This window comes from Aegilops tauschii, chromosome 7 (genome assembly GCF_002575655.3).
Source record: "Aegilops tauschii subsp. strangulata cultivar AL8/78 chromosome 7, Aet v6.0, whole genome shotgun sequence".
In the NCBI taxonomy this organism is placed as follows: domain Eukaryota; kingdom Viridiplantae; phylum Streptophyta; class Magnoliopsida; order Poales; family Poaceae; genus Aegilops; species Aegilops tauschii.
Window position 1 is genome coordinate 303,577,321 of NC_053041.3, and position 6,167 is coordinate 303,583,487.

The window sequence follows — 6,167 nt, forward strand, 5'->3', positions numbered from 1 at the left end:
ACTTCTTGTGGCAGAGGGGTAATTTAAAACACTAATTTAAGTGTTGCTCTCATATTTTTATAAAACTAAAATCTACTAGTAATAAAATAAAACAAAAAAGAAAAATAAATAAAAGAAACTGGAAAAGAATAAAAATAAAAAGAGGAGAAACCCCCTGCCCTCGTGGGCCTCGTGGCCCAGCTGGCCATTCAGCCAGCCGGCCAGGCCTGCCCACACGGCCCACCCCACTCCCCCGGCCTACATACCCTCCCCCGAAACCCTAACTCCACACCCCCACGATCCCCCACTCCCTTTGTTCCCTCCCCGATCCAGATCGGGGCAACGGCGCCCCGACCCCATCGTCCCCCATGGTGGCCGCTCGACGACATCGCCGCCGCCGCCGCCCGAAGGCCTCCCCCTCGCCAGACCTTGCTGGACGCTCCCGCCAGACCTCGCCGTCCCCGTCCTCCTCCCCGAACGGCTACAACGAGCCACGTCGCCCCCTCTTCCCTCCATCGCCGGTGAGGCCCCGCCTCCCGCCTCCCGCCTCCTCCCTTTCCTCCCGTCGCCGCGCCGTGTACCACGCCCCTTCCGGCATGCCCCTGCTCACGCTCCCCCGCGCCTTGCCGCGCGCCTCGCCCTGCATCGCCTGTGTTCCCTGCCGACCGCGGTCCGCGCTTCCCCTGCTCGCACCGCCGCGCCGCCCTGTCCCCTCGCCCCGCCACGCCTCTGCTCCGGCCCCGGCCACGCGCCGACCCCTTCCTCCCCCTCCCCTGCTGGCCGCGTCGGGCGCCGGCGCCCACGCGCCCACTCCGGCCCCGTTCCGGCCTCGCCATGCCCTGGCTTCGCCCAGTGGCCGCGTGCGCGCGGCACAGCCGTGTTTGGCCGGCCACAGCCGCCGCCCCACCCTGGGTCACTGACCACAGGGGCCCCCGCCCTGGCCAGATAGGCCCATGACAGTGGGGCCCGCCCTCAGAACATATATAAAAAAGGATTTAAAAAATATTTAATTTTAATAAAAATAAATAAATAAATAATAAAGATAATTAATTAAGATAATTAAATAACTTAATTAATCCTGTTAATATTAACTAATTAAGATTAATTAACCTAATAACTAATTAACCTAATTAACTATTGTTAATTAGCTAACAGCCCCTAACAGCTGGGACCCACCTGTCAGGTTGACCACGTCAACGGTCAACGTTGCCTGCTGACGTCATGCTGATGCATTAATTAAATTTCGAATTAAATTAATTTATTAAAATCTAGAAAATGTTTAAATCTTTATAAATTAATGTAAAATAATCCGTAGCTCGGATGAAAATACTTTGTACATGAAAGTTGCTCAGAACGACGAGACAAATCCGAATACGCAGTCCGTTCGTTCACCACACGTCCCTAGCATAGTGAACCTGCAACATTTCACCTCCGGTCCATCTGTCCGAAAACGCGAAACATCGAGAATACTTTCCCGGATGTTTCCCCCCTTCGCCAGTAGCACCTACTACTACGTTAGGTCACCTCTAGCACCGCGTAATGCCATATTACACTTTGTCATGCTTTGATTGCTCTGTTATTTATTGTGTTCCCCCTTCGTAACTTCTTTCCGGTAGACCCCGAGACTATCGGCGACCCCCAGTTCGACTACGATGTTGACGACCACTCCTTGCCAGAGCAACCAGGCAAGCCCCCCCCCCCTTGATGACCATATATCGCCTATTCTTCTCTATACTGCTTGCATTAGAGTAGTGTAGCATGTTACTGCTTTCCATTAATCCTATCCTGATGCATAGCCTGTCCTTGCTACTACTGTTGTTAACTTTACCTGCAATCCTACTTGTTAGTATAGGATGCTAGTTTTCCATCAGTGGCCCTACATTCTTGTCCGTCTGCTGTGCTATACTATCGGACCGTGATTACTTGGGCGGTGATCACGGGTATATACTATATACTTTATATACATGACATGTGGTGCCTAATGTCGGGTCGGCTCGTTGAGTACCCGCATGTGATTCTGGTGAGGGGGCTGAAAGGACAGGTGGATCCATCCCGGTAGAGGTGTGCCTGGATTCCTGACGGCCCCCGAATGTTACTTTATGGCGGAGCGACAGGGCAGGTTGAGACCACCTAGGGGAGGGGTGGGCCTGGCCCTGGTCGGCGTTCGCGGATACTTAACATGCTTAACGAGATCTTGGTATTTGATCTGAGTCTGGCCATTTGGTCTATACGCACGAACCAGCTACGCGGGAACAATTATGGGCACTCGACGTCGTGGTATCAGCCGAAGCTCTTTTTGACGTCAGCGACGGAGCGGCGCGCTCCGGATTGGACTGGAACGCCTGCTAGGTTAGGTCTGCTTCCGGCCGCACTCGCAATGTGCAGGTGTGCAATGGGCGATGGGTCCAGACCCCTGCGCGCATAGGATTTAGACCGGCGTGCTGACCTCTCTGTTGAGCCTAGGTGGGGCTGCGACGTGTTGATCTTCCAAGGCCGAGCATGACCCAGGAAAGTGTGTCCGGCCAAATGGGATCAAGCGTGTTGGGTTATGTGGTGCACCCCTGCAGGGAAGTTTATCTATTCGAATAGCCGTGTCCCTCGGTAAAAGGATGACCCGGAGTTGTACCTTGACCTTATGACAACTAGAACCGGATACTTAATAAAATACACCCTTCCAAGTGCCGGATACAATCCGGTGATCGCTCTTTAACAGGGCAACGAGGAGGGGATCACCGGGTAGGATTATGCTATACGATGCTACTTGGTGAACTTACCATCTACTCTCTTCTACATGCTACAAGATGGAGGTGGCCAGAAGCGTAGTCTTCGACAGGACTAGCTATCCCCCCCTTAATTCTGGCATTCTGCAGTTCAGTCCACTGATATGGCCCTTTACACATATACCCATGCATATGTAGTGTAGCTCCTTGCTTGCGAGTACTTTGGATGAGTACTCACGGTTGCTTTTCTCCCTCTTTTCCCCTTTCTATACTGGATTGTCGCAACCAGATGCTGGAGTCCAGGAGCTAGAGATCCCGAGGATGATTCTACATGGAGTTCGGCTTCGAGGAGTAGTTAGGAGGTCCCAGGCAGGAGGCCTTGCCTTTTCGATCGTTGCTACTTTTGTGCTAGCCTTCTTAAGGCAAATTTGTTTAACTTATGTCTGTACTCAGATATTGTTGCTTCCGCTGACTCGTCTATGATCGAGCACTTGTATTCGAGCCCTCGAGGCCCCTGGCTTGTATTATGATGCTTGTATGACTTATTTATGTTGTAGAGTTGTGTTGTGATATCTTCCCGTGAGTCCCTGATCTTGATCGTGCACATTTGCGTGCATGATTAGTGTACGGTCAAATCGGGGGTGTCACAATAGGAGCCTTCGAGCCAGGTGACATTAGGCATTTTGCCCACCATGGCGCCTCCGCACTCCGCTTGTTGGACGACCACCACCTTCGGCTTAACATTGAAGGTCTTCAGCCACAGGCCGAAGTGGGGCTTGATGCAGAGGAAGGCCTCGCACACGACGATAAACGCCGAGATGTTGAGGATGAAATTGGGGGCCAGATCGTGAAAATCCAGCCCGTAGTAGAACATGAGCCCGCGGACAAACGGGTGGAGGGGAAATCCCAGTCCACGGACAAAGTGGGTAAGGAAAACCACCCTCTCATGGGGTTCGGGCGTATGGATGATCTGCCCCGCATCTGGCAGCCGGTGTGCAATGTCCGCGGCCAGATATCCGGCTCCCCGTAGCTTTGTGATGTTCTCCTCCGTGACGGAGGAGGCCATCCACTTGCCTCCCGCTCTGGACATGCTTGGAGTGGTTTGAGGGGAAGAATGCGAACTTGGGTGCTGCAGCTCGAGTGCGCAAGAATGGATGAGCAAGGAGGAAGAAGGTGTGGGTAAAAAGAGGAATCCTTGTCCCTTTATAGGGGCGGAGGAAACTATACGCCTCCCCACCTGCCTAGTAAAACTCGCTTATTCCCCAAGCGCCGTAATTGATGGCGCGATTGGGTTACCCACATCCATATTGATGAGAATCCCGCGATAAGGGGACACGATCTATGCTTCGACAAGACGTGCCAAGAAAACCGCCTCGCAATACGTGCAGTAGCTGGTTGAGAAAAACGGTTCGAATAATGATCGGGCCGTGGTATGATGTCATACTGCCGAGCGTGTCAGCAGATTTGATTTGTGCAAATATTATTCTCTCTACGGTGGTATGTGCAACTTGTTTTACAGAGCTGGACACTATCCTTGTGTTCAAGATCTTCTATGGAGTATTCGGAGGGAGAACCCGCCTTGCAAGGCCGAAGACAAATCTGCGCGCCGGACTCATCGTCATTGAAGCCTGGTTCAGGGGCTACTGAGGGAGTCCTAGATTATGGGGTCCTCGAACGACCGGACTATATCCTTTGGCTGGACTGTTGGACTATGAAGATACAATATTGAAGACTTCGACCCGTGTATGGATGGGAGTCTCCTTGGCGTGGAAGGCAAGCTTGGCAATACGGATATGTAGATCTCCTCCCTTGTAACCGACTCTGTGTAACCCTAGCCCCCTCCGGTGTCTATATAAACTAGAGGATTTAGTCCGTAGGACAACAACAATCATACCATAGGCTAGCTTCTAGGGTTTAGCCTCTACGATCTCATGGTAGATCAACTCTTGTAATACTCATATCATCAAGATCAATCAAGAAGGAAGTAGGGTATTACCTCCATCGAGAGGGCCCGAACCTGGGTAAACATTGTGTCCCCCGCCTCCTGTTGCATCCGCCTTAGACGCACAGTTTAGGACCCCCTACACAAGATCCACCGGTTTTGACACCGACACAGACCCTTTACACGCCCCCACGGGGTACTACTTGATTCCTCGCAGGAAACCAAAACCAAGAACTTAAGGGAATTCTATCTACACCCTCCCGCGGCCGACGCCATCATCAACACTGGGCCGCGTGAGGCCGGCGCCAACCCCATCCAGATCAGCGGCGGCGGCGGCGGCTGGACGCCGCAGCCCTGCTCCGAGCCCGGCGAGAGCTCGGGGCACGTAGCTGTCGTCGCTTGTCTCCGGAGTCTCATAGAGCTCAGGAGAACCGCTGGAAACCCACGGGCTGCTGCTGCTGGAGTAGCCATGAGCGGAGCGCGCATTACCCTGGCGCTCCCCTCCAGGGCAACACTCCAAACGGCGGCCCTCCGCGTCGAAGACCTTGAAGAAAATTGTGGAGGCGCCATCGTAGTCAAAGTGAATCGCGAGGGCGCCTTCCGCACGGCAAACCCGCGCGACCTCACCCCAGCCGCGGGTCATGAAGATCTTGCCGGTGGGGACCTCTTCGACCTCTGCTCCGGTCGCCGGAGCACTACAGTCGACATGCTGCAGCCAAAGCTCGAGGGGCCCCCTCGGCGGCATCGCGTCAGAGAAGAACCGCGGGAAGCGGATCCAAGAGCTTGGAGGCATCGGAGCCCATAGCACAAGCTCGCGCGAGGAATCCGCGGCATGGATTCCAGGAGCAACGGCATGCATCGCTATCGCGCGGTGCAAACGGACGCAGCGCGGGCGGCGCCGCTCGTCGCCCCCTCCTCCCGCGCCCCCGGCTTGGGCATACTGGGGTAGCGGATACCCCAGAGGAGGCCGCTCGCACCAAGGCCTCGTCACCACCTGCATCGCTGCTTCGTCACGATGATGGACCGGCCGCTTCTTCAGCGGGAGCGGCCCTGGATCGTCGCGGGGAGCCTTTCCTTTCTCTTCAGCGGAAAACCTTCGGATGGGCACCATTATTGCTAGTAGAGGAGCGAGGAGGGAGTAACAAGCGAACAATGAAGAGATGGGTGACGGGAGTTCCGCCCTCCCCCATTTATAACGAACGAAGGCCAACCGGCACCTCCCACGATCACAGGTAATGAAAGTTTTCCTTGCATGTCGCAGGGACTTGTCAAGTCGAGCAGTTGCCGAGGCAGCGTGGGGAAACGGAGACGCCCACGTCCAATCAACCGCCACGCGTCAACCGAGGCCGCAGGATTTTGGGGCCCGCGGCGCTCCGCGCTTGGCCTTTGGCTTCGCCTTGAAGCCAAGCCCGAGCGCGCCTTGGGCCCGGGGGCTACTGTCGGCATTCTGGGAACGGGGGTCCCCAGACTTGCCTGACTGCGGTCTGCGGCATGGCTTTGCTAGCAGGCCTGTATGGCCCATCTTC